Genomic DNA, 9538 nt, shown 5'->3' with positions numbered 1-9538 from the left:
TAGGCTAGTTGTCTTAATTTGTTGTTTTGTCAGTTATTGTAAACTTCAGTTGGACATTTGTCCACCTCCATCAGTTTGTGTCAACTCTGTCGGTATTAAACACCGTCAGATGAGTGTTTCTAATCATTTTGAAAGAAAGAAAGAAAATATATATATATATATAATTTATTTAATGTGTTTCAATATTAAAACACCAACTGAACCGTGATATGTCTGATCTACCTCAGAACATTGGTTATATCTTTAAAAATAAAAAGCAGGGAAGAGATTTTAAGTCATTTAGGAACTGGATTATTAAACCTTTGTCTATATCAGTTTATAATGTATTATTAAATATTAAAAACGAACTTCTAAAACGTGTTTGTCACTTACCTACTATCATTTCTCAAATGATACAGAAACATAGCAGTTATATAAAGTCATACAACTAATGACACCCATCCTTATCAAACATTATATTCTATTTCCTAATAACTCCATTCAAGGGAGCAAAGCAGTTCACTAACATACCGTTTTGTAGGTGAAACTGATATCTTCTGGAATGGACACGATGGAAACAATTCCGAAATGACCGCGTAAAATGTTCTTTAAACAGCGTAAAGAGTATTTTACAGTAACACGAAACCGCGTTAACCGTTCACCTCAGAAGACTCGACACAACTGACTGAAGGAGCGCGCGCTGGTAATGTCGTCATCACCGCGGGTCAAAATTAACGGTCGATAATCAAAACCCCGCGGCAAATACTGTATAAAAAACATCAATAAAACTCTTTTTTTTTTTTTAATCCGTTACAGACGAAGACAGAGAGCAGGCCATTTAATCTCAGTCATGAGTGGGGTGAAATATATTAGACATTAAAGCTTTATTGAGAAATTTAAAGCCCAAAACAATCACGATATTTTAATGGCTTAGATATAACTAAAATTATGAAATGTATTCTTGATGCAAAAATAATAAGTAGACAGAAAAATTAACAATGAAGGTTAACTAGTTAAAATACAAAGTGTAAACAAATGTGACATCTCTCTACAAAAGAAAGAAAAATAATAATAAAAGTCTGAACCAAGCGTGCCGCACAAGCCCTGAAAAGTGAAGCCAAAGCGTCTCGATCGCCCCCTGGTGGCCGGTCCTAGTATAGCTCATAAACCCCGCCTCCCCATGTTATTCAATGGGACATGAGACCAACTAAACAATTAAATTACACTTCACATATCTTTTTTCCAAAGATAGTTTCTCTCATTTACTGTAGTTTTCATCACGCCGATGTAATTTCAAGTGTTTGTTTTTAAAATAAGTTTGTTTTTAGTTAGTTATTTGATGCTATAAAAACGGCGCTGTGGCGTACATGATTGACAGCTGTGATTGACAGGTTCTCTGAGCAAAGTAGTCACTGAAGCAACAACAGACTTTTTTTCGGGATCTTTGGATGACTGAGGAGATTGGAGCTTTAAATTTAATATCTAAATTTCAATAATTATTTCACACGACATAATGGGTTGCTCTGCAGCAGAGGCGCGTGCTTATGATGTCTATGCGTGCTTAAGATTGATTCAGCGAAGTGAGGGCGGGACGCGATCTTTTTTTTCACAGGATGGTAGGGGTAGACTCATGAATATTCATTAGGGAACTCATGCCTGATTGGTCTGATGACCTACCCCCTAACCCCGCCCCTAAACCTACCAGTCACTGGGGTTAAGACCAATCAGGGATGAGTTCCCCAATGAATATTCATGAGTCTTCCCCTACCATCCTGTGAAAAAAAATATCGCGAGCGGGACGTTGATTTCGCAGCTTTACTTCCTGCTCACTACTGTGCATGCCTGGTCCTAAATTGCAACTGCGCAGACTCAAGTCCCAAGATGTCAGCGCCATATCGGGACAATGATGGCTTCACTTCTCGCCAATGGAAGAGAGCGAAGGGGCGTCGTCCATCTTTTTTTTACAGTCTATGGTCTGAACCTGTAAAGAAACCCTGTATATTTTCCTTCTTAAAAGTATAAACAAACTATGATAAAAATGCATCATAAAAATAATACATAACATTTAACTCATAATAAAGTATTATGAAAATTATTTTATACCATGAAGCAAAATTATATACAAGAATAATCATCTCACAGTGTAAACTTCTGGTCTTGAAGATTAACTTTATTCACTGTGACAAATTTAGAAGATGTTTCTTTGTCCTGTCGCTCGTTGTGGCTGGTTAGAACAGATTGTGAAGAGATTTTATTGCTTGACGGTATTATTGTGTCACGTTCGGTGATGACAGCATTAGACCTGAAAGTGCTGGATCTGAATATGATTTACTTGCTGTGATTGTATTTTATATGACTGCGTAGAGAAGATATTTGAGTGAAACTCTTCCCACATGGAGTGCAGTGATACGGTTTCTCTCCAGTGTGGATCCTCTCGTGTGTTTTCACATGTTCAGACCGACGGAATCTCTTGTCGCAGTGTGAACACTTGTACGGTTTCTCTCCAGTGTGAGTCCTCCAGTGCAGTTTCAAACGTTCAGTTGTAATAAAAGTCTTCCCACACTCAAAGCACTTATGATCTTTTTCACCAGTATGTGTTTTCTGATGAAGTTTTAAACTCTGCAGACGTGAAAATCTTTTTCCACACAAAGAACATGAATGTGGTTTCTCCTGTGAATGAACTAACATGTGGGTCGATAGGCCTGTAGCCCTCGAAAATGTTTTGCCACATTGATCACATTCGTATGGTTTCTCTCCAGTGTGAATGTTCATGTGTTCCTGAAGGTTTGATGATCGTTTAAAACTCTTCCCACACTGATCACATGTGAACGGTTTCTCTCCAGTGTGGACACTCGTGTGCCTCTCGAGACTTAGTTTGTATTTAAAACTCTTTCCACACAAAGAACATGAATATGGTTTCTCCAGTGAATGAACTCTGAGGTGGCTCTTTAGGGCTGAAGCACACAAAAATGTTTTGCCACATTGATCACATTCATGCACTTTCTCACCAGTGTGGATGTTCATGTGTTCCTGAAGGGCTTCTTGTCGTGTGAAACTACTCTGACACTGATGGCAGATGAAATATTTCTTGTCTCTTATTTTCAAAGAAATACTTTCAGTCTGTGAGGGAGTTTTCTCTTCAGTTTTGACATGATGTTTCTCCTCTACAATCTCCTCATTTTCCTCCATCGAACCTGAAATGAAAATAAAAATCATAATTTTAATGCATTTTTATGAATTGATTTACACAAATGAGAGAAGGCTGATGGGAATATTCTATCATTTATTTGTGAACTGATGTGAGCATTAGGAAAAGAATAATACCGTTAAAAAAGTGGGAAGCGGCAGTGCGTTTCATTCATATGTTCACATTATTGTGCATATTTGCACTGTAAACTTTGTCCATTATAGTTATTCTGAAGTCATTTTGGGTCTCTGTGGTAAAAAGAAAACGTTTGAGTTCAGACCGTCAGAATATATGCTTAATTATTATAATTCATCTATTATAAAAGATTATAGTATTACATATCACATCTGACAAACACTACAACAATATGACACCCATTTTTAGATATTGGGTTTTATGATTCCTGTCATTACCCATACATAACTGATTAGGTTTCTTTTTTAATTTATTGCCACATTAAAGAACAAGACCGCGTTAAATGTTTATATCCCCATGAAATTTCCTCACAGATCAAAACTTAAAAGTTTGAGATACATTCAATAACACCACATTATCACTCTTAAAATTAAACATTTGAAAAAATCGTCCATGTTTGAATGATTTCAACATTTTCCTCAGATGTTCGTTTCGTGCAGAACTAAATCAGTCTACAGACGCCAGAAAAGACGGACATTTGGCGCTTTATCCGATGAAAATTCAGAAATAACCCTGTAAATGTCGCTGAAACAAACTGTGTAAAGTGTATTTTATGGATGTGTAAATACGCGCGAAATAGCTGAACTGCAGAACTCACCTCAGAAGACACAACAAACGCGCTGAACGAGAAAGGAAACTAATGATGACGTCAGCGCGGTGATGTCACATAAACGCGCAAAATAATGCTAACTATTTATACCTATGATTTATACCACTAACATTTATAACATACACAAAAATAATGCGAAAAGTTAATGAAAACAAAAATTAAATCTCAGTCATGTCTAGGTTGAAAAATAATTTATTAGACCCTCAAGGGTCCTTACAGACAAATGTGGGCAAAAAATATAATTTAAAGAAAATAGTTTCCTTTATCTGAGAGGTACAAGACTTGTCTACTTTTCACAAGTTTGACACATGAACACACCTTTTACGTATTTTAATTATTCTCAGGTTAGGTAAAGTAAGTCAAATCTGTTCTAATTAATAAGCAATTAAATATTCATACTTACAGTAATTAGGTTACAGAAGACTTCTTCGTGGTGAGTTCAGCTCAATTTTTTGTAAAGCAGAGACTTAAATACAGGTTAACTAGTTTACATAAAGGTACTAATATATAAAACATAAATCAAAAAATCGTTTACAAGTTTTAACTGCAAGAGGCCGGAGACGTCCTTGGTGAATCAGCGTTACCTTCACATTCTTTTCCAGTTCTTTTTATAGTCCATCATACTTTTGGACATTTGGAAAACCCCTTAGCATTGTGGAAGGCTCCCTCGTGGCCCGAATCATACATTCAGTTCTTTAGAGACAATCTGTCCAATCCAAAGTCTGGAATTATCAGTAACCCTCGTGGCCCGAATCATACATTCAGAGTGTTGTCTTATTTCTTTATAAACCACATTCTTTATATGCTTACCATATTCAATGTGTCATCTTCTTACTTTATAAACCACACTCTTAATAAATGCTTACAACAACAGTTGCAGTGTTTTTTACTTCATAAACCACTTTCTCAATAAATGGTTAAAAGTGTCCCTCATTATATAACACTTTCTTAATAAATCGTTTAACAGCAGCCTCTAGTGTCTTGCTTTATAAAAACACTTTCATTATGTAAAGTTACCACTGTGGTTGACTACAACACATAAGTACTTTACACACAAAAAGGCATAATTATAATAGAATGATTGGATATTCCATAACACTCTCAACATGGGGACAGGAGAGCTGCCAGTCAAATCATGGAAAAGCAAAGTAACTTGCGTTATAAAACTTGCGATATGTTGTTGAAAATTTGAAAGTAATGTGTTACTTTACTAGTTACTTGAAAAAAATCTGACTAAGTAACTCGCATTACTTTAAACGCATTACCCCCAACACTGTTCATAATGCAATATATATATAGCAGAAAAGCAAAATATCGCAGTTTTTTCCAATATCATGCAACACTACTTGCTGACAAATGATCAATATGGCGATATATTGTTGGCCTTCTCCCTGCGATACGATAATCGATATGCTGGAGCTTAATATCAATATTTTAATGAATAAAATAAGGCGCTCTAAATAGATTTCCCTGCTCCCATCATTACTATTTCATGGCTCTTTGAAGTAGCGCTCAACACATGAATGAGGGAAACGTGAACACGAGTTAGCTAGCCTAAGAACAAAAGTTTTTTAATTTCTCATATTTAATAATGACAAATAGTGTTTCTTAAAATGCCACAACAGCTGGAAAAAATCCTAGAGGAAACACTTAACTCTCAAGATTTCTCACTACTACAAACAGTAAATCTGATGAACTGCTCAAAGCTTTATGACCTTAATGTTCTTCAGCCTCATTAATGAAGAATCGGGAATATACACCAACCTCTTTGTTCTTCAGTGTGTTTCATTCTGCAGTGTTCTGGATCTGTCATGTTCTCACTGTCCTTCAATAAACTCTGTGTTTGCAGATTTCAGCTCTTCCTGATGGTTTGATGCTCGTCTTCACTTGTAGCTGATGGGAATATTACAGCATTTATTAGTGAACTGCAGTGGGAGGAGCTTCACGGAAGGAGGAGGAGCTTCACTGAAAGAGGAGGGGCTTCATTGAAAGAGGAGGAGCTTCAATGAAGGAGGAGGAGCTTCACTGAAGGAGGAGGAGCTTCGCTGAAGGAGGAGGAGCAGACCTGACAAAATCAAGAAGAAATCACTAACTGAGTTTGTTTTTATACTTATTAAATTCGCACAAATTTAAATTCAACTATCCATCTATTGATGAAACTTTTAACTTACCTATAATTAATATATAGGCAAATATATATATAAAAAATAAACACAATTAAAAATATCAAATATAAACAATGCAAGAATAAAATATGAAATTACAAACAGATACATATATTTTTACAAATTGCCAAGAAACAAATAAACCAACGGTGCAACGACTTGTTTTTGTTTATTGTACTTTAGTTTTTTGTTTTACTTTTATATGAAACACGGTTAATCACAAAATAATTAAATAAATGCTGTAACTTACCTATATCTTAGATGTCACAATATCTGATCGTGTCGTTTGCTCAAGTCTGTTGACAAAAAAATTAGCTTAATGTGGCAATTTACAGATCTGAAGACATCAGCATAATGAATGAGGTGAAAACAGGATCTATTGACATGAAATAAAGAGGCTTTTCAGCTGCTCTGATAATAGTGATGATCCATAGACTATCAATACTCATTAAACAAGCCATTCAGGATCAGCAGCAGATCATCTCCCTTTATTATAAGTATTTGCTACTAGAAAACAGATTATTTTAGTCAGAATATGCCAAAAGCAAGTGCTCTAATATTACACTGACTCTTGCGATAAGGTATAAAATAATGTATCAAAATAAAAAATACTCATGTTTTATACCTGCATTGTGCCTGTTATGTGCTATTCACTTTCACACAGTTGCTAAAAGATGTTACTTTACACACTCTTCATACTCATTCAACAAGCCATTCAGGATCAGCAGCAGATCGTCTCACTTATAATACGTTACTTAAATAAGCATTTGCTGGTATCGTTATCAACCATTGTAATTTGGCTATTGTTATATACTTTCTAGTAACTTCGGATCGAACCACACAGACACCAGATTTAACTTCCATCCATCCTTTATCTCCACTTTGTCCGTGATGACGTCGATGACGTCACATCGTTACACAACATCCCCCCTCTACTAGAATATGAACTTACCCAAATTAAACATTCACATTTTCTTACAGATTAAGAGCGTTCAGAACATTCAAAGTACATGTAACACTGTACATCTTGATAGAACATCAGCAATGCTTTCTGAACAGATGCATCGCACCCCAACATAACTCTTGATCTGATTTTTAGTTGTTTTCCTTCTTACATGGCCTAACCTTATCAGTCACTCAACAACATAGTCTCTAAACCTTTCAGGCAATTTGATTTGTCTCTGGGGTCTGCAAGCTTTAGGAATCTGTTCCTCTCTCTGAAATGTTTCACAGTTCCCTTTGCATTCCTCTGCACTTCCCTTTTGCTCCTTATCATTACTTGGCTCCTGAGCACATATCATTTCACCATCCAATGTTGGTGTTTCCGCAGACAGAAACTTCTTGACAAATGTTGTATGCCGTGCATACTTTGCTCCAGTGGGTGACTGAACAACAACGCTGTTACCTTCTCTGCGTACAACCTTGTGAGGAGTGCTGTGAAATGTTGTTGTGAATTTGTCTATTTTATCCTGTTTCACAAGCACTTGATCTCCAACCGCTATGCCTGATGTCTTAGCGCCTCGTCTGTGGTCTGTGTATATCTTGGCTTTTCCTTTCTGCTCCGCGCCTTTGTCTCGAGCTTCAAGGTCACTATGTGGAGTTGTGATGTCTGGTAACTTCCCTCTGATCTTCCTCTGAAAAAGAAGTTCCGCTGGGCTTTTGCCCGTTGTGGCGTGTTGTATGGACCTGTAGACAGTCACATATTTGCGTAGCTCTCTTTTCCAATCCTGGCCCTCAGCATGGGCAATCCGTACTCGTTTCATCAGTGATGCGTTTTGTCTTTCCACTTCTCCATTTGCTTGTGCCCACTTTGGAGTTGTTCTGATATGGTGGATTCCGTTCTCCTGACAAAAAGCCTGAAACTGACTGGATTTGAATTGTGGGCCACAATCTGACCTGATTGTTAAGGGAAGTCCGTGCCGACTGAAAATGTCTTCCAAACGGTCAATCACTTTTTCTGCAGTTGTTGACTTGAGGATTGCATATTCATAGTACCTGCTGTAATAGTCGACAACAACCAGAATCGAATGTCCATCCGGTAAAGGACCAAGTAAATCTGTGGCTAAGTTTTGCCATGGCCCTTCAGGCATCACTGTGGGCGATAGCGGTTCAGGAACATCTGGTTTCGCTACCAACTGACAACCATGACATGTCCTCACAAGTCTTTTTGCGGCCCTGTCCATTCCGGGCCACCAAACCTTTGTTCTCAGGTGTTGTTTTGTTCCTACCACACCAAGATGACCCTCATGTGCCAACTGTAACGCTCTTCCTCGCAGCGACTGTGGCAAAACAATTCTTGTTCCTCTGAGTATTATTTGGCCAATGACACATAGCTCACCTGCAATATGTCTGTATGCAGGACAGTCATCAAAACAACCTGTTTGAATAGCAGTCCTCAGTCTCTGTAATTCCACATCATTTGCTGAGATCTGCTCGACTTCCTTGGTGGTCAGGGCGCTGGGTGTGGCACAAACTGCTATAAACCGCACATATTCCTCTGCTTTATGTGTGTGCATCTCACCTTTGGCTGATGGGCCCAGCAGACGTGACAGAGGATCTGCGATGTTGTGTGTTCCAGGTATGTGAATCACCCGGAAATCATAAGGCTGTAATCTCAAGACCCACCTTTCGATTCGTGCGCATGGTTTTGAGCGAGGGCTATACATTTTTTCCAATGCTTTGTGGTCTGTGATGAGATCAAACTTCCGACCATACACGTAAGGGTGCAATCGTTCACATGCCCAGACCAGAGCAAGTTCTTCGCGCTCTGTTTGCGAATACCTTTGTTCGCACTCTGTCAAGCTCCTGCTCACATAGCAGACAGGAACCATTCCTTCACTTTGGTCCTGAACTAGTACTGCTCCAACACCATTTGGTCCAGCATCAGCAATAACTTTAGTTGGTGCGTCCTTGTCAAAGTAAGCCAATGTTGTGGCCTCGGCCAACTTATCTTTGAGAGTTTTGAAAGCTTTCTTCTGATCAGTTCCAAAATGAAATTTGGTGTCTTTTTTTTTGTTAGTCTGCGCAGAGGTTCTGAGATGCTCGCAAACTGAGGTATGAAGCGGCTACTATAGCCAGCTAAACCGAGAAAGCTTCTCACCTCTGAAACGTTTTCAGGCTCTCTTGCCTCCACAACTGCTCTCACCCTCTCTGCCGTCGGGCCTATGCCTTTCACTGACAACAGCATGCCCATAAACACCAATTTGTCCATGTTAAACTGGCACTTCTCTACATTCAGAGTCAAGCCGCAGCTTTCCAGTCTCTTTAGTACTGCATGCATTCTTTTCTCATGAGCCTCTTTGTCAGGCGCATGGATGATGATGTCGTCTGATATGTTCTCTACTCCTTCGATGCCAGCCAGAACAGCGGCTATTTCGTGCTGGTACTGCTCACTTGCTGATG

The sequence above is a fragment of the Siphateles boraxobius genome, unplaced genomic scaffold (assembly GCF_051911475.1).
Source record: "Siphateles boraxobius isolate OS27281-9 unplaced genomic scaffold, OSU_SipBor_1 13, whole genome shotgun sequence".
NCBI lineage: Eukaryota > Metazoa > Chordata > Actinopteri > Cypriniformes > Leuciscidae > Siphateles > Siphateles boraxobius.
This window is presented reverse-complemented; position numbering follows the sequence as displayed.